Here is a 27223-nt window from a genome sequence, read left to right on the forward strand (position 1 = left end):
TGGGAAACCATAGTTGGCTAGGTATTTTTCCTCCTTTCTTCCTTTTCAGCACATTGTGTTTTGATTTCGTTTATGTTATAATGGGCCATATGAATAAAGTTGAGCATTTTCTAATACTTCTAAAATATGGAGCATTTGCTTCATTTTCTATGAATAAACATGAGCAAAACCTTTTGCTCATGCTCATCAAAAAAATAGTTTGAGCATTTGTTCAAAAGTAAAAGCTTTTGCTCAAAATTGTATGAGTAAACTAGAGCATTTGCTCAACTTTTGAAGCAAATGCTTCAAAAAAGGTGAGTCTAGTATAGAGCAGCTTATCACCTTTTGCTCATAGTAAAATGGCTCAACCAATTCGTATGAGGAAGAGGAAACTATACCAGATACGATCACAACCAATAGTTGAGAACTAAAAAATTCTTTTTAGATTCAACCATGATATATATCACCATTATCCCCTAAAAAGAATAAATACAAAAGATAGCTACTTGTTATAAAGATAGCCATCAAAATAGGAAATAGGCATTTAAGAAGATGAGAGTGTAGACGATTATAAGAAGGCTATTTATATTATAAGAATATGCTGAAGATTATTATAGAGATGACATTTTTTCACGCTATTATTTCAAAATCCTAAACTCAACTAACCTAAAACTCTATTCATAAATAGAAAACAGAGCAGACGACGCAAACACAAGTGGTGCACCCTACTTGCATATTTAGCGCTTCCGTGAGCTATAAATACAAAGTAAGGCTACAAAAGCGAATCAGCTGATGAAAAATCTTTAAAGTACGTGAGCATTTGCTCCAGTGTTCAGGAGCATAAGGTAAGAGTGTAAGGTAAAGCTTATTCATATGAAAATGAGCAAATGCTTTGGCTTCTACCTTTTGCTCATGAGCAAAACCTTATGCTCCATGCTCTTGCTCATGAGCATTTGCTCTGGTTTTATTCATATGGGCCATTGTGTTGATTTGAATAAAATTTTTGATTGATAATGTTGAGATCTATCTTTTTCTCATTAAAAATACCTAAATAAACTAAAAACTTATCCGTTTTTGAACTATTTTTAACGAAAATACAGTCTAATTTTTGAATATTAGTTATTACATCTAGTACTCTCTGTGGGGCGCTTTCGGATAATTTAGATACATTTTTACTTTCCTTGCCCTATTAGGTAAGGAGAGTATTGCTTTCCAAAAAAATTTAAGGTACCCTAATTTCATGTTTTTTATACGTTTCAAGGTCCCCTGAGTCCAATAACATGATTTGTGTGTGTGTGTGTGTGTGTGTGTGTGTGTGTGTGTGTGTGTGTGTGTGTGTGTGTGTGTGGGTGGGTGGGTGTGTGTGTCTGTGTTGAAATTTGAAACTTAAGGTCCTTATACCATAAAATTCAATCCAAATGGCGGAAAAAATGGTGTATAATGACTAAAAAACCATGATTTTCACGGATTTCTCGAAAACGGCTCTCGAGTACGATTTTCTTCAAATTTATACCCTATTTCTAATTCAAATTTAAAATTCATATCTCATTTCTGGGAAAATTGCCGGAGCTCCGTAATATTCTTGAGCAAAATGGTGGATAATTACTAAAAAACCATGTTTTCACGATTTTCTCAAAAATGACTTGACCGATTTTTTTCAAATTCATACCCTGTATAGGTATATATCAGCTCTATCAACTAGCATGAGTCTCCTCCCTGAGAAACTAACAGGGGGTCCACCACATTCTTGGGAAATTCACTTTGTAACCTCCTTCTCGTACTTGAGGTAGGTGGGTAGAGCAGTTTATTCAAAAGAACACACGTCGATATTTTATTTGTAGAACAGCTGTTTTGACAACTTTTAAAAAATCCTCAAATTTCATAATTCAAACAAAGGAGAATCCAGGATACAATTAAGATACCCATTGGTTTAGTACTGGAAATTACACAGATTCTATTGTATTTGTAAAGTATTAAAATCAGATTAGGTTCGGTAAACTATCACAGCATTAGAAAAATCACGTGACTGAGTGATGACAATGAATGAATGGAAGATATGGTTGAAAGGGTGGGAAGGAATCTTGCCAGAGTAGCATCAGACAGGCGAGAAAGAGAGAGGAGTGAGAGAGAGAGTGTGTGAGGGAAAAGGGGAAGTAGAAGAGACGTCTCACTGAGAGCTTAATGCGCTACGAAATTATTCATGGGAAGTCTTCTTTTCCGATTTTCTCCTCTTCAATCATATTAGAGAGTAGTCTCGCTCATTAACCCTCTTCTCACTCATCCTTCTCTTCCTTATCCTTCCTCCTTTTCCTTCTTCTTCTCCTTCTTATTTTTCTTATTTTTCTTTTCCTTTTTCTCTTCTTCTTCCTCTACTACTACTACTACTACTTCTTCTTCTTCTTCTCTTCTTCTTCTTCTTCTTCTTCTTCTCCTTCTTCTTCTTCTTCTTCTTCTTCTTCTTCTTCTTTCGCTCTCTCTCACTCCGTTTCATTTTTTCCGGTTCTGTTTCCGCAGTTTCAGAGATTTGTCACTACCGTCTTTTTTGCAACTTGGAGCGGACTTTTCTCTCCGCACAAGAAAAGCTGCACGAGATTATTTCTCTAGTGAGTCGGAAAAACTGAATGAAATTCTTCTGTTATCAGATCCGGATTGTTGGTCTTGACTCTATTAGTATATTCTATCTGAATTTAATTTATTCTGTATATTATTTTACAGATATAAATTATATTCGTAAATAGTAAGAAATACGCACCTCTAAAATATAGTTCGAAATTTATCATAGATTTGATACCACTCTTTTTTCAACACAACCTTTTATATTTCCGTATCAAAGTGGCATCAATATTAATGAGAAAATTGATTATACCCTCAATTTTCACATTGGAGAGCTTCAAACCTTAACTTCCAATCCTGAACTTCAATCAATATAGACGTACAAACTATTTCATTTGTTTGATAGTTCATAACCATTGCGTTGCTATTGGGAAACTATAGGACTTAATGTTTATTACATTCTCAATCTGTATATGGATGAATATATTCTTGAATTCCATCACAAAAACTATTTCATTTCTCAGGCTCAGTTGCACAGAAGCCCATTAATTCTTAATTGTGATAAAATGCCACCAGGACCAAAGCCTTCATTCAAAAAAGTATTTTTTGATTGGCTCTCGTAGCATATAAACAGGACAAAAATTCAACAGGCTCTTATGCACCTGGGTTTCGATATTGATCAGCTTTTAATTATTTCAAAGTTGCTGCGTTCATTGGGAAATATGAATGACTGAGAAGGTGATATTCTAGAAGATAATGAAATACATCTTAAAAAGAATTATCTATCTAATCATCATCTCCAACATTAATGGACTACTGTAATAATCAATCCTAAATCAGCTGTCCAGTAGTTCATAATCATTGCTTGAATCAACTATTGAATTTCCTGTAATGAAATACTGTAATAGCCAATCCCAAATCAGCTGTTCAGTGGTTCATAATCATTGCTTGAATTGGATAATGATTATTGAAATTCCTTTGATGACTAATGTAATAATCAATTCTAAATCAGCTGTCCAGTAGCTCATAATCATTGCTTGAATTAGGAAACTATTGATTCATTTATACAATAAGTACATTATCAAAATGATAGGAAGTGGAAAAATAAGGCAACCTTCTGCTATCCCTCTCCCAAATTTAGGTGAGGTTACACATAGTCCGGAATAGGTCAAGTCTTGTAGTTCTTCAATTTACAAAATTTTCAGTCCTCAAGTATTTTCACAATGTAGATTTTCAAATTTAGATGATTCAAAACTAAACATAGAAGAAATATTTCACATTATTATAACTAAAAAAGGAAATATTCACATATTAAAAATATAATTTTGAAGAATTACCGGAAAACAATCTTAATTCCTTATTGAATTCCCTGTTCTGATAGCATCAGTAGATAAAGTATTGAGCCAGCCTTTACTGTGGAGGAGAAAAAGTGTCGAGTTGAGGCGTTTGAGGTGATGTGATGTTTCCTAAGGTCTCAAGTGTATGCTTTATCGACTTGTGTCAGCCATTCTACCCCTCACACCCCCTCCAGCCATCAGTAACCCTCAACCCTTCCCCCCACCTTCCTCAAACAACCCTCAACCACCTCACGTCTTCGGCATGTGAAAAGGACAGGTGCTGGACACATCGCGCTACCCTTCTCAGCGCACATGTAAACATCGGCCAAGTTCACATATTTTGAAAAATTGGTTGCCCTACTCGGTTGAAAGATTTTTGTACTTTACACTATGGGATGGAATCTAAGGTCCAGAAGGAAGAGGTTTGTGATGGTTGTTATGTCTACTGGAATATAGGTTTCATGTTTCTATAAAATCAATCATATAAAAGATCTACGATTTTATGGTTTTGTATTCAAGTGATTTAAAGGTTTTTTTCGTTCAATTCGTTTGAATCCACTTGGCATAACAATACATGTACATATTTGATCTTTAACAAAATGAAAATTACATGTTTTGCATGAACAGTACACAGAACATTTTGGTTTGAGATTGAACAGTTTGAGTTAAGCAAGAATTGGATGAAAAAGACTAAGAAATTGTCAAAAAAACCACTGATTTATTGATAATAAGAAAGACCGGTTTCGGTTATTACACCATTGTCAATCTCTGATAAACAGAGTTTATTAACAGAGTTTATTAACAGAGTTTATTAACAGAGTTTATCAGAGATTGACAATGGTGTAATAACCGAAACCGGTCTTTCTTATTACACCATTGTCAATCTCTGATAAACTCTGTTTATCAGAGATTTATCAGAGATTGACAATGGTGTAATAACCGAAACCGGTCTTTCTTATTATCAATAAATCAGTGGTTTTTTTTGACAATTTCTTAGTCTTTTTCATTCAATATGAATAATTACCACAATATCAACTTCTCAACTACACAAAAAGTAAGCAAGAATTCCATATTCAATCCAAGTAGCGACTAACTGTTTATAAAGTGAGTTCTACTGCTTGATTGGACCGCAGTTATATTAATATTTTCCATTTTATTTATTCTGCAAGACGTGTATCAAAGCATGGTACTCAAGTCTGTTCCTATTATAACATTTAAAAATCTGAGTTAATTCAAGTTCTCAGTATAGCCTAATATTGACTTTGATTCTAGTGTTCATCTAGTTTCTTGAACATAAAATTGAACCGTTACACTTTCCAAAATATTGTGAAGTTTTCAGGAATGTGGTGGCATTTTTACAAAATTTGATATATCTAATAAATTTATCTTTACCTAATCTGGCAATTGGTGAGTGGTGAGAGTGTCATGTAATCCTCCCCCACTATCTTCCCTAACTTGTTCAGCCCTTTTACAAAATTTGTAAAAATGTCACCACATTCCTGAAAACTTTCACAATATTCTGGAAAGTGTAACGGTTTTATTTTATGTTCAAGAAACTAGATGAACACTAGAATCAAAGTAATATCATTTGTACAAATGACAAAGTAGATGATCAAATATAACAAAATATAATACTAATATAATTTATACAAAAGTAGATGAGCAAATCGTTGAATTTTCCAAAATTGTGAAGTTTTCAGGAATACGGTCGATTTTCTACAAATATCGTGACGAATTTTCCTAAAATTGAGACACCACAAAAACTTGACTTCCTATAAACTCTTGTTGTTGCAATCATTCTTTGAATGAATGAATATGAATGAAAAAGGCCTTCATTTAACAAAGCTAAGAATAAAAAACAAAAAAAAAATCAAAAAAACATTTCATATGCATAATTAATTATTCAAGGAAATAAGGAAACAAAACTAAGCCATTCAATTTTGGCATAACCGAGAAGGTTGTGCCTTCTTTCAGTTTCATTTATGTTTCCATTTTATACATTCCGAACTCCATTCAAGGGTTTGAAAACTGACAAATAAAACTTTATTCAGGCAGTCATAACTCAGCTAACACGTGAGCCTAATCCGATAAGTGCAGAGGTCATCGTCGTATCAGCATGAAGGTCATTAGCAGCAAATTAATTAGGTCGCCACTGCGTAGCCTGTACCCTATCTAGCACCTTGGCAGGTCGGTGTCCTTGCCCAGCTATTCACTTTAAACTGTCACCATTATTTGAATGGGAAGCTATTTGTAGGAATGCTGCCACTTTGAAGTCAGGTAGCACTATAGAGCTATTCACTTGATACTGTCAGTATTGTTTCTATGGGTAACAATTGTAAGGAATACTGCCAGTTTAGTCAGGTAACACTATAGAGCAGAGGAGGTCTCTTCCTTGGGGAATTTGAGGCAACAACATTAAAACAGGCAACATGCTAACCTGCTATGAGGAGAGTACGCGTTTTCTAGTTAGGACAATCCTTACATCGATCACGCTAACCGCATTTGTGTGGTCTCTGATATTTTCACAAAAAAATGAATGTCGTTTGTTAGGGGCCATTGAGCAATACTCATACTATGACAGGACGTGAGGTCAGTCTAGCTACCTACCTATATTGATACCTAGTTTTCAATTTGTATTCTAGGAAAATTGATGTGAACATTATACTATGATCAACAATTTTATTCAATTTGACACAAATTACACAAAAACAACAAAATACAATAACAATACAATCAAAACATATAATATTTACTTTTTGTGTAGTTGAGAAGTTGATATTGTGGTAATTATTATTCATATTAAATGAAAAAGACTAAGAAATTGTCAAAAACCACAGATTTATTGATACATAGAAAGACCGGTTTGCGGTTATTACACCATTGTCAATCTCTGATAAACTAAAACTAAATACAAGAGCAGCAGAGTTTATACTAGTAGGCGAGTACTGCTATTGGTCAAGGGCATGAACGCCTGCCATTGGCCCAGCTAGACAGTCTCCTCCCACTCAACGGTGTGACAAAACGGCGGTTAAGCAACAGAATCGCCATGATAACAAAATTTAGAAAATTTAAATTTAAAAAATGTTGTTATCATGTTGCTTAAGCCGCCATTTTGTCACACCATTGATTGGGAGGAGACTGTCTAGCTGGGCCAATGGCAGGCGTTCATGCCCTTGACGAATAGCAGTACTCGCCTAGTAGTATAAATTCTGCTGCTCTTGTATCTATTTTTAGTTTGTTGAGTTGATATTGTGGTAATTATTCATATTGAATGAAAAAGACTATGAAATTGTCAAAAACCACAGATTTATTGATACATAGAAAGACCGGTTTGCGGTTATTACACCATTGTCAATCTCTGATAAACTAGAACTAAATACAAGAGCAGCAGAATTTATACTAGTAGGCGAGTACTGCTATTGGTCAAGGGCATGAACGCCTGCCATTGGCCCAGCTAGACAGTCTCCTCCCACTCAACGGTGTGACAAAATGGCGGCTTAAGCAACAGAATAGCCATGATAACAAAGTTTAAAAAATTCAAATTTAAAAAATGTTGTTATCATGTTGCTTAAGCTCATGTTATCATGTTGCTAATCTACTAATTTGAATCCCTACTAAACCCATGTTGAGACTATCGAATATTTTATTAAATTTGTATTCCTACTAATTTTGTCTGGTACATGTAACCATGTCAAAGAAAAGATAGCATTAATATGCGACTAGCCTTACACAATCAAATCATGATGTATGCTTATAGATCAGATCATTGATATCTGACCAACTTTCATCGAAGGTTTGATACCCTATTAGAACCATGTTGAGACCATCAAATATTTGATTAAATTTGTAGACACTCTACTCTTGTCTGGTACATGTAACTCTCGACATGTCAAACATCAAATTATTCAGTATCAAACTATGAAAAGCACACCGCCTTTCATCATTTCAATGATAATATTTGAGATTACGTTGAATAATTCCACCATTCAGGCCAATAAATTCGGGATATCATTGTCAATATCTCATTGTGAGCCCACTTGCATTGTTGCACCAATAACACCATTGTTTCATCATAGAGAAAACAATAATTTGCACCCACAATGCATCGTCAGTTTGCGAGATGACAATGATTTATGTGAAACAGCTAGCGACGTGATTGACAACATTATTGTAGTGTGAGATTCATTTGAACCAGTCAGTATTTCTCATTCGAAGCTTACAGTGTAATCAGGGGCGAGGCGTGACTTTTTGGCTCAGTCATCCCATCACCAGGAACAATTCAGTTGAAAGTTTGAATGAAAGCTGCATCCCCTCCCCTACTTTAAAGATAATGTTTCATCTTGGACGATTATTTATCGAGAAATATAGTTAAATATAATAATGTTTGAAAGTAATAATATTAAATAATGTATAGAAATACATCTAATATAAGATAAGCTTACTATTCAAAAACCTAGAGTTGAAAAGTCTAGAACTTGGCTAAATCTCAAGCTCGGAAACTGGTCCTCAAATTAATTAAAAAAATTGAAATGAAATTCTTTATTGATTCATAGAACGGTGACCTAGAGATCGATCAAACCGAAGAACGTAGAATCTGACCAAAACCCCTTGGCAGAGCTTTATTGCAATCAGACGGTGTGCAATGTGAGAAAACACCCGTCCACGTGGCTAATTATTAGTTAGCATGGAATTAATATTAATATATATAATATTAACTAGCATGCAAAGAGCATAAATAAAAAACCAAATAAAAATAATTTAATGTATTCAGGAAATAAGAGTTACCAGGCGCATGAATACCTAATAAAATTTGCATGCACCAATAGTAAAACGGCAGTTAATAGGCGGCAACTGTAGGCCGATTCAAAAATATTTATATATATTTATATAATTGTAGTAGATTTCGTGTAAAAATTTGTGTAATCTATGTTATCAATATGGCTCGAATGCAAAGAAATTATTAATCATATAATCTAAGCAATATTTTGGCATTTTTTGTAAGATCTATTTGAATTTAATGGCGGAGGATTGAGATATTTAAATTTTATGCTAATTTGAAAGTCGGAAAGAGGATCTGTAAAACTTGAGAAGGAAGAACCAGCACTCGCCAGCCAGATGCCACCATAAGAGGACCCCAAATATTTTAGAGCGAAGTACCTTATTAATAATTTTGTAAAAATTAAAGTTAAAGTAAATTATTAATTTCTTAAAAGACTTCGTGATGCTATTGTGAAGCAGAAGTCATTTTTCATTTTTTATTAAATTTATAACCCCTGGAGGAGACGATTCCGGCTACCATATTCCCGGACCGCATGGAGTTGGATCGACATCGGCGGCTTACAAGAAGATTTTCGACACGTGAGTGATTTAAATTTGAATTTAGTGATGGGCGCCCTAGTGCTTCGAAATAATCTGATGATCAAAGCTAGCTCGCCGAAAGGGTTATTATAAATTAAGAAATTAATAAGAGTAATACTTGCGCAAGTAAAAATTAGTATTAAAGGTATCTAATTGAAAGAAAAATATATAGATCAATATTTTAGAAATTTCTATTTAATCAAAGAAGTACGAAATCTAGGCTATCAAACGTATGCATACAATATTTAATTTTTGCAATACAATTTGCGATAATTTATCATAGTTCTAATTCACTAGATGAATGGCTCTACCTATTCCGTCAGGTGCCGAATCTTGCACCCTGAGATAAAAATATATATTCGATACAAATAAATCTACTAAATACTAGAGATTTTAATATATAGATATATTTGGATTATTAGTGGCTAATTTATCAAGCTGATCTTAGAGCACATATTTATGATTGAATTATCCAAGCCGACAAGTATTAGCAAGTACATGTCACAGCTACATGCCAAAGATTGCATATGATTTCAAGATAAAGGCACATGGTAATGATTCGTGCCATAAATCTAGAATATAAAGTTAGCCTGTGATATTTTTATTGATTTCAAATATTGTTCTATTTTTATATTATATTTTTTATCGCTCTATATATATTTTTTGCCTCGACTGATCTTTGCATTATTTGTACAATATATGTGTAAAATTTTCATGGTGTGCAATTTATTTTATATTCCTCATCTCTATAGTATAAGTATCATTTATATATATATATTTATTATTATTGAATTACAAGAGTTATTGGAGAAGCCCATATCTAGGCCTATCAAGATTTTTTAAGACTGAATACTATTAGAAAACCACGCCCTAATTATATTAAATCTCATGCTTTACCGACTGATGCCAAGCAGGAGGCTAATCGTTATTTTATATAAAGAATAACGTGACATAAATACATGTCGTGCCAACGTGGGACTGATGATGAGAGCCAAGCTCATTGAATAATTACTTGAAATTAGGTCAATAACCATAGTGAAAATTATAGATAACTTATACGAGTTGTGAGGAAAACTGGCGAAGGAATATTTGTATTACTTTTTGGGGAAACAAGAGCTTTAAATAGAGAGAAATTATATGTTTTAAAGAAAATTTTATATTATTAGTACTGTGAAAAATTACATGTTTATAGAGAGAGATTATATTTTATAAGCCTAAACTGCTATTACTTTCTAGTCAAAAATATATTAGGTGTTTAAGCCGGTTGGAAAATAAGTCGCAGCCTGTAAACTAGCCAAGAATAAATCAACAAAATACTAGAGATTTTAATATATAGATATATTTGGATTATTAGTGGCTAATTTATCAAGCTGATCTTAGAGCACATATTTATGATTGAATTATCCAAGCCGACAAGTATTAGCAAGTACATGTCACAGCTACATGCCAAAGATTGCATATGATTTCAAGATAAAGGCACATGGTAATGATTCGTGCCATAAATCTAGAATATAAAGTTAGCCTGTGATATTTTTATTGATTTCAAATATTGTTCTATTTTTATATTATATTTTTTATCGCTCTATATATATTTTTTGCCTCGACTGATCTTTGCATTATTTGTACAATATATGTGTAAAATTTTCATGGTGTGCAATTTATTTTATATTCCTCATCTCTATAGTATAAGTATCATTTATATATATATATTTATTATTATTGAATTACAAGAGTTATTGGAGAAGCCCATATCTAGGCCTATCAAGATTTTTTAAGACTGAATACTATTAGAAAACCACGCCCTAATTATATTAAATCTCATGCTTTACCGACTGATGCCAAGCAGGAGGCTAATCGTTATTTTATATAAAGAATAACGTGACATAAATACATGTCGTGCCAACGTGGGACTGATGATGAGAGCCAAGCTCATTGAATAATTACTTGAAATTAGGTCAATAACCATAGTGAAAATTATAGATAACTTATACGAGTTGTGAGGAAAACTGGCGAAGGAATATTTGTATTACTTTTTGGGGAAACAAGAGCTTTAAATAGAGAGAAATTATATGTTTTAAAGAAAATTTTATATTATTAGTACTGTGAAAAATTACATGTTTATAGAGAGAGATTATATTTTATAAGCCTAAACTGCTATTACTTTCTAGTCAAAAATATATTAGGTGTTTAAGCCGGTTGGAAAATAAGTCGCAGCCTGTAAACTAGCCAAGAATAAATCAACAAAACATTGAGGGCGCTAGAGCATTGTAAAAAACTTAAGTATAAATACCTGGTTGTAAGAGTATCCAAACACATTACACATCACTGTTCACTGTAAGTCCCGGTTGTGTCTCTTTTTTAAGCATTTTCGCTTATCATTTTTATCACTGTTTAATTAGCATTTATCACATTTGACATAATGAATCACACTCCCGCAAACTCTGAAGTTTCATATATGTACGGCGGTTGCACAGATCCCACTTTGTCGACTCCGAGCACATCAAACCCCACCACGGTAGATGCCAATACGCCACGAGAAAGGGAACCAGGAAGCGTCGGGTCGATAATTTTCGATCCACCAGGTCTGCAACCTCTATCCTCCACTCGAATCGACGCCGCTGACACACCATTGAATCAACGGATAGTAGAGATCAATTTTGAAGGGGGCGAGGAGCAGTCTGCAGAACCCGCATCGCCGGAGGCCGAGTCACACCTGGGCAAACAGAGTATGTTTTCAACCACAGAACTAGATCCGCTTCAAAAGGTAATAATGGAACAAACGAGTAGCACTTTCAACATTATGTTACAAAAAACAATGGATAGTATGATGCAGGAAATTAAAAAGGAGATTGCTACAGTAAAAGAGGAAAATAAACAGACAGTGGAACAGGGCATGAAAGAGACCACAGGCGCTATAAAATCAGTAGAACAACGGTTGGATAATATTGAAACTAAAGTAGAGAGTCATAGGGAAGAGTTAAAAGCAATGATAACCCTACAAAAAGAAAGTCAAGATAAAGTTACGGCAGGATTATCGGAAAGGTTAGATACGGTTACATGTGAACTCAATGAAAGGATAGACAACTTAAATACACAAATCACTACACCTATTCAGGATATAACAAATAACATTAAGGCCGATTGCCACCAAGAAATCCACAAACAAATTACCGTTGCCAATCAAAACTTAACAACTACAGTTGACAAAAATATTAACAATATTAAAGAAATACAAAACAAACAGATTAATATGTCCACAAAAATGAACCAACTGCAAGGTAGCATCAATCAAAACACTGAAACCTGTAAAGCTTTAAATGGAACTCTACTAATTCAGAAATCCACTCTGACTCAACTAAATCAAGAAATAAACGCAAATAAAATTACACATGATAGTCAATGGCAGATAACACAGGAAAAAATAATAGCATTGGAAAATCATATTCAACAACAACCTCAAGGAATTCAAACAGACAACCTCAACGTACATAGTATATTACAAGGACTAGGAAAATTTGATAACACTGATCGCCATTTGCAACCTCAACCATTCATTGATCAGATAAAATTAGTACAAACTCTTGCACCTACCTCTTGGAATTTTTGGCGTCTCCGTTTGACTAATTTATTGATTGGCGAACCCCTGATGTTTTTTCGGAGTAGAGCCCATGAGTTTACATCATTGGATGAGTTTGTCGCTGTCTTCCTGGAACAGTATTGGAGCAGAAGTAAACAGTTGGACGTGCTAGCGGACATCATATCATGCGATTTCAACCCTAAATTAGACGGTGCATGTACCACTTTCGTCACTGCCCTACAGTTTAAAAATTCTCAATTGAGCGAGCCCATTAATGAATCGGCGTTAGCAAGCATTATTTTAAAGAAGCTACCGTATCAAGTTAGAATGGCACTCGCCACACAACCCATTACTGATTGTAAGCAGCTGATTAATCATTTATATGGCATACAGTCTGCAATGGCAATATCAACCCACCGCTCAGACCAGAGATACGCATCAAATCAGCATAATTCAAAATTTAATCCGCATAACAGCCAAAATTATGAACCGGTATCATATGATCGCTACCGATCTGCTCCCCAATTTGAACGCCGCTATGAGCACAGGCAAAATGGTAATTGGAATAATGAAAAATTTCAAAATCGTACAACCAACCACTATGCCCAGCAGAGCAATCGTAGGAATCACTATGATGGCCGTGATCGATTAAACTCACATAATAATAATACACAAAACAGTTACAACAGAAATTATAAACCACCACCTCAACAAGTAAGTACAAACTATACACTAGCACATGCAATAGGTTTGAATCAACAAAAAACCCGGAACCCAACACCCAACGACCCGCCACCAGATATACAGAAAACTACAGCTAATAAATCAGGACTATATGATAACCCCAATATCCAACCACAAAAAACCGCCGCCAAAAATGCAATTAAAACCAGCCGCAGGCATCAACCTCTATTAAGTTTCTTGTTCTCCACTGAAGAGCAACCCGCCGACGATCCATCACCGCAGGTAGAGCAGCCCGCACATCAAGAGACCGCCACCGCACCCGCGCATCATTCGACACCACCAAGGCATCCCAAGGAACCCAGGATGGAGGAACAAGAGGATGACACCAGGCAGGACGGCATCCAGGACAAGAGGAGCGACCACCGTAAGGCCCGGAGACGGAGGCGCCCGAGGACACCCGGCCGACATCAGGACGAGGAGGACGGCATTCGGGAGAGGAGCATGCATCGTAAGGCCCGGAGAAAGCCTAAAGATACGGGCAAACCACAACAATTCTACATGAAATATCATCGAATTTCAAATAAATATGATAAGAAGTCAAAGGAAAACAACACTATCAAGCCAATTACTAACCTTCCTTAATAAATTTAAAATTGGTATAGGACCTCGTGGCAACAATCCAATGTTTTAATTCCTTCCAGCCGTTAGAAGCCTGCAATAAGGAAAAGAACAATTTTTAAATATGTAATTAAATTATATACATCAGATAAAAAAGGACACAAGCGGGGATAATAAAATTAAAATTTGTTAATTACCTTTTTAAGAGAAAAAATCGAGCAGTTAGGTTAGTTATGAAAGTCGATAGCAAATTCTGATGTAACATGAAACACTATGAATTGTAGAACAGCGAACAGCTGACCAAAGCCACCCAAATCAAATGAATGTAATATCTGTTGAACATATGTTTATAAAAAGAATTACTGTACCCAAAGAGTTATTTATTATTGTTATTTATTATATTTATTAATGTCGATATTTATTTATATGTTTTTATATTTATTACTTTTAATTATGCCACGTTTGTTACCTGAAAAGATTTAAAGTGAATACCAATTACCAAAACCAAAGAGCCATTAGCAAAAGAAAGTATTGTACCTGATGTATAGAAAATTATTTATATTAAGACCTAAGAAATACTATAAGATATAAGCCCAGAAGTTTATGAATCGAAATTATTGTCTAAAAGGAATCATTTATGAGAATTATGAAATGTGTGTAGTTAAGTTGGCAGCCCTGCAAGCGGCGAATTCAAAAATTACTGTGTTGTAAATGGTGTCAGGAGGAGTGCGTTTAGAAGTTTATATTTATGATATTTTTATGTGTGTTGAGGAGGAGAATTTGTTATTGTTTTTGATAAAGGTATAAAGGAGATGCAGCAAATATGACTGCGAAATGTGATAGAAGTAGGAGAGTATAATTTATAAATAAAGTATAGTGTATATCAGTGTATTTGAAGGGTGGGTTTTCATTAAAAACATTGTGATTCTCAAATATTTTGAATTCAAACCCAGGGGCGTGTGTAAAGGTATCAAATTTGGGTAGATAAAAAGCCCTAACAGAAATAATAATAGGTCTAAAAATAAAGTAATTGGCTAATATCGCCAAGCAGATAATAATCAAGATAAGATAGCATCAGCTTGTTCTGGCTAAATGGTACAAGAACTTAAAAAGGATTTGAAGAAAGTTTACTACTCATAAATATATTATTTATAAAATACCTTTTTAAGAGAAAAAATCGAGCAGTTAGGTTAGTTATGAAAGTCGATAGCAAATTCTGATGTAACATGAAACACTATGAATTGTAGAACAGCGAACAGCTGACCAAAGCCACCCAAATCAAATGAATGTAATATCTGTTGAACATATGTTTATAAAAAGAATTACTGTACCCAAAGAGTTATTTATTATTGTTATTTATTATATTTATTAATGTCGATATTTATTTATATGTTTTTATATTTATTACTTTTAATTATGCCACGTTTGTTACCTGAAAAGATTTAAAGTGAATACCAATTACCAAAACCAAAGAGCCATTAGCAAAAGAAAGTATTGTACCTGATGTATAGAAAATTATTTATATTAAGACCTAAGAAATACTATAAGATATAAGCCCAGAAGTTTATGAATCGAAATTATTGTCTAAAAGGAATCATTTATGAGAATTATGAAATGTGTGTAGTTAAGTTGGCAGCCCTGCAAGCGGCGAATTCAAAAATTACTGTGTTGTAAATGGTGTCAGGAGGAGTGCGTTTAGAAGTTTATATTTATGATATTTTTATGTGTGTTGAGGAGGAGAATTTGTTATTGTTTTTGATAAAGGTATAAAGGAGATGCAGCAAATATGACTGCGAAATGTGATAGAAGTAGGAGAGTATAATTTATAAATAAAGTATAGTGTATATCAGTGTATTTGAAGGGTGGGTTTTCATTAAAAACATTGTGATTCTCAAATATTTTGAATTCAAACCCAGGGGCGTGTGTAACATCTTAAATCTGGGTAGATGAAAAGCCCTAACAGAAATAGTAATAGGTCTAAAAATAAAGTAATTGGCTAATATCGCCAAGCAGATAATAATCAAGATAAGATAGCATCAGCTTGTTCTGGCTAAATGGTACAAGAACTTAAAAAGGATTTGAAGAAAGTTTACTACTCATAAATATATTATTTATAAAATATTTGAAGATTGAGGTTAGATAGATGTATTCACAGATCGGTGACCTAGAGATCGATCAAACCGAAGAACGTAGAATCTGACCAAAACCCCTTGGCAGAGCTTTATTGCAATCAGACGGTGTGCAATGTGAAAAAACACCCGTCCACGTGGCTAATTATTAGTTAGCATGGAATTAATATTAATATATATAATATTAACTAGCATGCAAAGAGCATAAATAAAAAACCAAATAAAAATAATTTAATGTATTCAGGAAATAAGAGTTACCAGGCGCATGAATACCTAATAAAATTTGCATGCACCAATAGTAAAACGGCAGTTAATAGGCGGCAACTGTAGGCCGATTCAAAAATATTTATATATATTTATATAATTGTAGTAGATTTCGTGTAAAAATTTGTGTAATCTATGTTATCAATATGGCTCGAATGCAAAGAAATTATTAATCATATAATCTAAGCAATATCTTGGCATTTTTTGTAAGATCTATTTGAATTTAATGGCGGAGGATTGAGATATTTAAATTTTATGCTAATTTGAAAGTCGGAAAGAGGATCTGTAAAACTTGAGAAGGAAGAACCAGCACTCGCCAGCCAGATGCCACCATAAGAGGACCCCAAATATTTTAGAGCGAAGTACCTTATTAATAATTTTGTAAAAATTAAAGTTAAAGTAAATTATTAAATTTCTTAAAAGACTTCGTGATGCTATTGTGAAGCAGAAGTCATTTTTCATTTTTATTAAATTTATAACCCCTGGAGGAGACGATTCCGGCTACCATATTCCCGGACCACATGGAGTTGGATCGACATCGGCGGCTTACAAGAAGATTTTCGACACGTGAGTGATTTAAATTTGAATTTAGTGATGGGCGCCCTAGTGCTTCGAAATAATCTGATGATCAAAGCTAGCTCGCCGAAAGGGTTATTATAAATTAAGAAATTAATAAGAGTAATACTTGCGCAAGTAAAAATTAGTATTAAAGGTATTTAATTGAAAGAAAAATATATAGATCAATATTTTAGAAATTTCTATTTAATCAAAGAAGTACGAAATCTAGGCTATCAAACGTATGCATACAATATTTAATTTTTTGCAATACAATTTGCGATAATTTATCATAGTTCTAATTCACTAGATGAATGGCTCTACCTATTCCGTCAGGTGCCGAATCTTGCACCCTGAGATAAAAATATATATTCGATACAAATAAATCTACTAAATACTAGAGATTTTAATATATAGATATATTTGGATTATTAGTGGCTAATTTATCAAGCTGATCTTAGAGCACATATTTATGATTGAATTATCCAAGCCGACAAGTATTAGCAAGTACATGTCACAGCTACATGCCAAAGAATGCATATGATTTCAAGATAAAGGCACATGGTAATGATTCGTGCCATAAATCTAGAATATAAAGTTAGCCTGTGATATTTTTATTGATTTCAAATATTGTTCTATTTTTATATTATATTTTTTATCGCTCTATATATATTTTTTGCCTCGACTGATCTTTGCATTATTTGTACAATATATGTGTAAAATTTTCATGGTGTGCAATTTATTTTATATTCCTCATCTCTATAGTATAAGTATCATTTATATATATATATTTATTATTATTGAATTACAAGAGTTATTGGAGAAGCCCATATCTAGGCCTATCAAGATTTTTTTAAGACTGAATACTATTAGAAAACCACGCCCTAATTATATTAAATCTCATGCTTTACCGACTGATGCCAAGCAGGAGGCTAATCGTTATTTTATATAAAGAATAACGTGACAAGCATTGGTTGAATTGAAAGAGTTGATGCTATTTATGAGGAATAATTTATTAAATTTTGAAAAGAATAAGAATATACATGCTTTCCATAGTAAGATTCAATTTCAGCTGTGAGCTCAGGTAGAATAGGAAACTTTGATATTATTTATAAGGAGTTCTGAAAGTTTAAAATGAATCTCACTGTATATAGATTGAATGAAAACACAACTATATTATTCGAACCTTCAACGATACAGATGAGATAACAGAGGCTCCATGGATACAGTTCACTCTTATTACATCTTATTTCTTGATAATAAGATAGTTGAAAGTACAGTGGCTCTCTAGATACAGAAAATGATACGAATAATAATAATAATATAATAAATAATTTTATTTGTACACGGTATAACCATACAAATGAATTGAGTATAACAAATTCTAACAATGACTAAATTAAACCACATGAACAAAGTGTTTGGCAATAGATCAAACTAATAACAAGATCCAATTATAAATTTGCATTCAACCGCGAACAATGTAAGTACCCACGTTACAATAAATAAACATTATTACTATGAATCTCTAACATTCAACAAGCTCACATTAGAAGGTACAAGGTAATTCCTAATCAATAAATTAAATAGATTCCACACATTCAAATAACTGAGTAACTTAAATACATTCAACAAGTTCAGCAAAACCAATAAGTTTTATACATTCAACAAATCCACTAAACTCAAAAAGCTTAACAATTTCAGTTGACTTAACTAATTGAATTAGTTTAAACTGTAAAAACGTACGATAACATAATGACAAGAAGCAATAAATTTACATAAAAAAGGTAAGAAGTTCAAATCTATATAAACAAGTTTTCAAGCACCATTGAAAGCTCGTTTGTTCCAGAAACAGTGAATATTGACTAGAAAAATGATACGAATAAGCTATGAATATACAGTATATTTATGTATAAGAATGAATGAAAGCTGAGTATTGAAGCAACTGGAAAAGTTTGTTGATTTTATTCTCATGCTGTTCCAATATATTTTTTATATTTGTAACATTTTATTGTGTTTTATTTGTTTCGTAAATCTTTGTCATTTTGTTTTGTCTTGTTTTGTGTGATTTTAATAAATTGAAATCGAATTGAATTCCAATAGACACAAGTTCCACCAATTACAAGTATTATATTTAAATAGTTTTCCGTCGTAAAATACCAGAGCAAAGAGAATTGAGACAGAATGCAATGAAGATACTTTTACATGAATATGATATGTGATTAATAATAGTATTATCAAAGTATATATGAATTTCAAATAGAATGGATTTTTTCCAATGAGATATTATAATAAGGCTACTTGAATGTTCAATTATCATGGGAAATTACTAGTTCTCACTTTCAAGTGTTGAAAATAGAGGACTAGTAGTTTTCCATGATAATTTAAAAAAAGAGTACTAGTAATTTTCCATGATAATTGAGTATGATTATTGTTTGAAAAATGTCAAAACGATTTACAACACACTATATATAGATTAGAAGTCACAGTGACTCTGAAGAAACAGTATAATGTCACAAATTCAAGGAATCCATAGAAACGATCATAGAATTCCCTATATGCTCATTCTATCATTATAGTGATACGAATCTATAGAAGCAGTTATAGCACTCCCTATATGCTTATTCTATCGTTACAGTGATAAATGACTATAAACTGGAGCCGTATACAGATACAGTTATAGATTGAATACAGTAGCGGAGGAGACCATTTACAAATGAAACGCGGGGACACCAAGTTATGGATTGAATGAACATAGTGGCTGGCGGACATCTACGAGATAATTCATCAAAACATGTCCACTACGAACTGGACACGTCCATACAACAATCGCTTTTACTCATTATGTTAGTTGCGTCCGTCACACCCCCAACCTCTCACTCGTGTTCATTTTCGATAATGTAGGCCTACTCCGGGCGATAGAAGACAAATCATGGGACTCGACTATGCAATGCATTGAGAGGGCTGTAAATAACTGACACATGACCGTGTTCCCAGGGGAGATGTCCCTCCAATCCAGCACAAGATGGCACAATAATCATCATTATTAGAAGGATAAAGGTGGACATGGAAGGATGCTAAGGACAAAGGAATGAGTGACCGACCCATTTGTCACCGTCCGGCATTGTCTGCGCCTCATGATCCTTGTCTCTTCTATCGGTTGGAATAGAATTCTATATTATCACCTTGCTAAGACCTCTACCACATCATAGCAACTGTCGCTGCCCGACACACCGCATCTACTTTGATAAAGCGTTTGACTGGACAGACCGAACAGGCTTGGGCCCAGAATGGATCCCTGCATTACACCCGTTCCAATTTCACGCTCTGGTGAGATTCAATTCGAACTGTCAGAATTCCTCATATCATACCTATCAAAGCACCCCATTGAACGGATGCTGACAGTGTGTCACACCTCCACCGCTGACACATTGAGATGTAACACGGTTCACTCACTTTCCAGTTGGGCATCAATATTCTCTTGGTTTGTGTCCTTCTGTGGAGTCTGCTAGTTGCAAGATGATAAGTTGGTGCCTGCAATCGTTCTAATCCCGCTTAGATTGATGGATTCGTCAACGATTATTAATGGCTAAGACTTCCTATAGCTCATTACATTATCGTCCACTTAATCTAATGAAAAAACAAAAGCAGACTTGGCATCGTTGCGGAGCTAGAAAAGGATAGTACTAGCTGCTTTGTCGAATGATAGACAAGGATAGCAACATCAAAGTTTATCAAATACTGTCATTATAACGTGGACCTCACTATAGCATAAAGATACCTATAGTGAGGTGCACTTTATAATGGCAGTGTTTGATTAGCAATTGTATTGCTATCCTTTTCTATCATTCAACAAAGCAGATAGCGCTATCTCTTTCTCGCTTTGCTCTGTTGCCAGATCGTCTTTTAACAATGTAGAATTAAATCAAATCAAAATCAAAACTTTTATTCGCAATTCGAATAATTGAGGGTCCTGCCAAACCCGAAGGTTTTTCGGCAGATTAGAATTGATAATTAATTAACAAAATATTTCATCTTGATCATGAAAATCCATTATGAAATAATTGAGAAATATAATTTCTTGCTTGATAGAATATAATTGATTATTCTAAACGAGAATGAACAGTTGATATTAGGCCTACATCAGCTCCGCTCGTTATTCTTATTTATTGATAAACAGAACACAATTCTCTAAAATGATCATGTTTATATTTCACAGCTGGCTATACGTCATATTATGAATTCCGGGGATGCGATATTTTGATTTCTCACATACTCACTCGCTCACTCTCTTTTTTACTATCTACAGCTGTTTCAGCCAAGGATGATTTATCCTTTTAATGTCGTTCAGCAAGTTTTCCCAAGGATGTGACCCAGTGCAATCGAATCTTCATATCATAAACCTACCATAATATAAACTTACCATGTTCCAAATTTCGTGAAAATCGTTAGATCTGTGGCGAATCATATGATTGCCACCTGTGATGTTTTCAACTGGTATGGTTTGTTTATCACTTGTAACATTTTTATTTCAATATTTATCCAGAGTTCAATTTTGTCATTCCAACATTAAAATTAATTCATCATTCAAAAAAAATAAATCAAATAAAACTGTTATAAGTGATAAACAAACTATACCAGTTGAAAACATCACAGGTAGCAATCATATGATTCGCCACAGATCCGTTAAACATAAATAACCAGATATATGATTACAGAAATTGCTCGCTTAATATAATAGGATAAACCTGTATCAGCAACCATCTATGGAAGGCATTGATAAGACAGAGGATCGGCTACGTTGTTCTCCTATTTTTCTCCACTGTCACCTCACCATGGTATAGAGTTTACTGGATGTACTCAACAGAACATAGAATATAACACAGGTAGAATATGAGCAAACTGCGGTGAGCAGTGGAAGTCAAAAGGTCCCGAGCCGACTTGAGACGTAATTCATGACTCCAAGTGACTGATGGTCTCGTTACCGTATTTACGGCACCGCTGTGAACCGGGCGCATCCCAACCCTTCACAACCCGGGTTGAACCCGCGCAACCCATAACTAACCCCTAATTCACCGCCTCCTAGATTTATCACGGTCGTTAACAACGTAATAACAATGGCCGTGGTCGTTACTCATATTAATTGTCGGCCCCGAAATAATGTTGGCGCCCTGTTTTGCTGGCGGGAACGCGTCGACATAACCTCAAACTGCTGAGTCTGCAATTTTCGGCGAGCGATGATCAGTGGAGGATTGTTGGTAGTCAGTTACTAGATCTAATGAGTCACTGAAAGTAGAGAATATACCTCCAGAAATTATAAAATTAGTTGTTAATTAGATAATAAGTTCCAATTCTCGATTACTAAGTACAGGAATCTATAGTGAGGTTCACGTTGAAATGGCAGTGGAGAAACATTGATTGATTAATTGCCTTTATTAAGGGCGAAGTGAGGACACCAGGTCCTCACTGCCACACAACACTCCTAAAAGATAGGAGAACAACGTTGCCGATCCTCTGTCTTGTCAATGCCTTCCATGGAGGCTAACTGATACCGGTTTATTGATGTAATATTAACGGTCCATTCTCGTTTAAAATAATCAATTATATCTTATTAAGCAGTAAATTATATTTTTAAATAATTTAATAATGAAATTATACAACTTAGATGAAATATTTTGTTAATTAATTATTAATTCTACATTGTTAAAAGACGATCTGGCAACAGAACAATGCGAGAAAGAGATGGAACTATTCGCTTTGTTGAATGGTAGACAAGGATAACAATACCACTGCTAATCAAACACTGCCATTATAACGTGGACCTCACTATAGTCAGTTACTGGATCTAATGAGTCACTGTAGGTAGAGGATCGACTTTGAGATATTCTATAATCACTGGTTGAATCTCCCTAACATATTTTAACTCTCAGTTATTGTAAGTAAAGGGTTCTAGTGCATGAGCTACTATAATATCTAATAAGTATCACTGGATACAACGAAGTTCAATCTCCAGTTGTCACATGAAAACGCTTCACTACTTTGTGCCGGTTGCACAAACGCCGATTAAATTTCAACCCTGGTTAATTCCACAAGAACCAATCAGAGTAGCCGTCTTTTCAAAAATGCCTTCTCCGATTGTTTCTAGTGGAATAAATCACGGTTAAAATTTAACCGGCTTTTGTGCTACTGGCTCTAGTCCGACAGTTTTCAAATTGGTAGCTCGTAATGGTAAAGGATAAGTTCTAAAATCAGCTACCCATGAAAGTTAAAATTTATCTGAGATACTGGAACTCAATAAGATGAGATTGCAGTAAAACCATTACTGTTGATATCTGAAAACCAAATAACTGAATGTATGCAGATTTGTTCTACTAGGACCAATGAATAGGAATGATTTGTTCTATACGATTCTATGAATTATACTATCCTTTCTATTGCATCATAGACAAAACTCAGTGACTCCCTAACTCTCTTGCCATACAGCTCTTATTATCGCAGTCAGCCAATCACCTGACGTCATTGTCATAGCTCCACCTCAACCAATCACAGGCAACCAATAGAATGACTCTATGCTGCGAGGAGCTCCGCCAATAGAAAGCTTGCGTTCACTTTGAACCATTGTGACCCATTATTAACACTTCATTATCGTTGTTTCATTTAAATTTGGTCAAATTTGAAACTGTTACCATTATTTTATTAATTTGAAGAAAATAGTATGCTATTGAAATTTTTCAAAGCGAACGTGGTCTTCTAAGATTCACATCTAACTAAGAAGAAGAGAAATATATTATAATGTGCAATCGATAAAATAAACTCCTAGGCAACCCTTCGCAGAGATTTACTGCTTCATGAACTGTGTAGTCTATAAATCTATATATATATAAAAGCGAAATGGCACTCACTCACTCACTCACTCACTCACTCACTCGCATAACTAAAAATCTACCGGACCAAAAAATGTTCTTATTTGGTAGGTATGTTCAGTTGGCCCTTTAGAGGCGCACTAAGAAATCTTTTGGCAATATTTCAACTCTAAGGGTTGTTTTCAAGGGTTTAAAGTTCGTCTTTTAGCATGTATATTCTTCTTCTCCCAATCTCTTAATTAGAATTGAAATTTCCATATCATATGTTACTATAGAACTATAATCTAGATAGAGTACCTCTTCGAAACAGTTGTTAACTGGCAACTAAATTAATAATTTTGTCAGGTTGGCATTAAGTTGGATTGATTTTGTTAGGTTGGCACCAAGTTGAAGATTTAAATGCATTTATCGCGGAAAAATTGACTGGGCACTGCTACTTCAATCCTGGGAATATTATATTACTAGCCGTCAGGCTCGCTTCGCTCGCCATATCTGTTTAGCCAGACGTTTAGTCTGGACCCCTGACTGGATTGTCCTAATATAATAATATGATAAAAATGAAAAAATGCAGGCGAGCGAAGCGAGCCTGCTGATCTCATTCTTGGACGATCCAGTCGGGGGTCCAGGGGGCGGAGCCCCCTGGCTAGACGGATATGGCGAGCGAAGCGAGCCTGACGGCTAGTAAAAATATAAATCTGAGTATCCTTTTTAAATTATTTCGTCATGACATATTTCAGCTACTAATGCCATTTTCAAGTATCTATATACTGTGTATTATCCATATTTCCACCTCTGTCAACTCTGTTCTCTTTCCAACATATTTCCTTTTTACTTTCCTTGCCCTATTACCATAGGTAAGGAAAGTATTGCTATCCGAAAAAAAATTAAGGTACCCCAATTTCTAAATTTCTATACGTTTCAAGGTCCTTTCACTATAAGGATCCGACACGAACAATTTCGATCAAATGCAATTCAAGATGGCGGCTAAAATGGTGAAAATGTTGTCAAAAACAGGGTTTTTCGTGATTTTCTCGGAAACGGCTCCAACGATTTTGATTAAATTCATATCTAAAATAGTCATCGATAAGCTCTATCAACTGCCACAAGTCCCATATCTGTAAAAACTTCAGGAGCTCCGCCCCATCAATGCAGATAGATTTCCAATTATCAGGCTTCAGATACAATTGGAACAAAAAAATTCAAGTGGAGTAGATTGAGCATGACAATCTCTACAATTAATGTTCAGTAACATTTTTATCTAAAATTGAAAATAAGCTTTAAATTCGAGAAAATGTGATTATTCAATTGCAAATTATTGTTGATTCTATTGAATCATTCACTATGAAGAGATAGCCAGACCTCATGTGTGTCTCCAGCGTTATTGCCCTGTCACCAGCTGGCTCAAATCTTTGAATAGTAGACTTGAGATGCGCGGGAACACTAGCGTCAGGTGATCAATTTTCATAACTGCAAGGAAAGTTGTGTGAGTGCGCCACACCAGATCTTTTATCTCTATGGTAACCTCCGGTAAAACTTGACTCGTCAATTTCTCAACATTGTGAATATTCACAGGAAATACGATGATGTCAAATAACATCAGATGTCATAAATTTGGGAAACGACTACTTTTGTGGCAGAGAAATAAAAGGACGGCCCATAAAATTTATGGTTTCAAGTCTATCGCGTATCGGAGCGTTTCTGGAAGGGGAGTTGATGACAGGGAATACTGTTAGTGGGGAGATCTGAGGTTCAATATCGATTTTATTTCGTGAACTACAGACTGGTGTTGAAGTCTTGAAATTCTTGGTAGTTTACTAACTGTGGTATTCAACCAATTAATCAATAATTATGAACAATATAAGTTCTACATGCGATTACTTTAGCAAGTTTTGCTACAGGAAAAAAATGCTAGTGATCAGAGTTCTATATCCATCCTATGATATTGATGTCTTGAATTCTTCTCCCACCACGAACTACAGTATTAAACGGAGGTTTTCAACATCACAAGATTGATGATGACAGAAAATATAGTCGGTGGTGGAGAAGCCATTAAAACTCATTAAATAAAAGTACACAACGGTAAGAATCGATTAAGGTAAAGGTAAGAATTGATTTATCTCTCGAATTAATAATTTTAAGAGAACTTTATAACAGGAATAAGTTATATATTGTGGAATAATATTGCAAAAAATAGTCTAATTTGCTCAACTTATGATAATCCTACTAGACGGAATAAATCTCTGAATAATTCAATGATGTGAGATTACTTGTTAATTATTAGTCTTATTTGGTATTTGTAGCTTATTCATTTGTGAATAAGGCAGGGTTGCCTATAGAGTTTGTAGTATTACAAGTAACAGTTTGTTACTTAATCCCTTATAATAAGAATTAAAAGCTATCGATAATGCAATAATTATTACAATATCATTTTTAAATTGGAAATTTGTCTCTTGTTTTTTTCGTATTATAAATCTTTGAGAATGTGCCATAGTACACAACCTAGATTTGGGTTGTTTTATGAATTCAAATGAGAACAGTTCTTGGCACAAGCTTGTTGAGTCATTTCAAAAGTTATAATAATACAATCTTAAATAAATAAAAAAAACGTGAGTTCGCTTTTCACTTTTTAATAATGATTATGGTTATCACTGCTCGAGATTGTAAAGACTACTAAATAAAAAATACTTTGTGAAAAAATTTGAGGACTAAATATTTTGTGAATTGAAGAACTACAAGACTCATTTCGGACAATGTGTTATCTAAATTTGGGAGAGGAATAGCACAAGGTTACCTTATTTTTCCTCTCCCTATCATTTTGATAATGTAATTATTGTATAAATGAATTGATGAATGGATGAATAAAGACTAAACTGATTTTCCGAAGACAAATAGCCTATAGCCTATAATATCAGTTCACTTGTAAATATACCAGTTTTAGTAAATACATTTCACGTTCATCAGTTTTCTCATTGTCATAAGACGTAAGTCATCAATTCCCAATTCTTAAAATGAAAATAGTTCCACTTTAAAGATCCTTATCCAAGAAAAGTTTACAGCGTCGGAGAATTCGTCTTTGTGAAATGAATTGAATGTTACAAACAATTATATTAATCCCTCCAGGAATGAAAATTAGGAAGCAAAAACAGAGTTTCACTGTTCTTCCTTCCTCGTTCGCGATGGCGGAATAATACTTCAGCTGCAAGTTCCGAGTTATGAAGAGGAAACTCAAAGCACCCGGATTCCAGTCTCAGAGGGGGCTGCCAAGTTGGGGTACGAGAAGGAGAGGGAGAGAGTAAGAGAGATGTT

At 34.2% G+C, this 27223-nt stretch overlaps 1 protein-coding gene across 2 annotated transcripts in view; it reads right to left on the minus strand.

Moving 5' to 3' along the window:
* LOC111044005 (inhibitory POU protein) overlaps positions 1 to 27223 on the minus strand; it is a 115611-nt gene that overhangs the window by 70816 nt on the left and 17572 nt on the right. The gene's annotated exons all lie outside the window — the stretch shown is intronic.

The sequence above is a fragment of the Nilaparvata lugens genome, chromosome 6 (genome assembly GCF_014356525.2).
Source record: "Nilaparvata lugens isolate BPH chromosome 6, ASM1435652v1, whole genome shotgun sequence".
NCBI classification, from domain to species: Eukaryota; Metazoa; Arthropoda; class Insecta; order Hemiptera; family Delphacidae; genus Nilaparvata; species Nilaparvata lugens.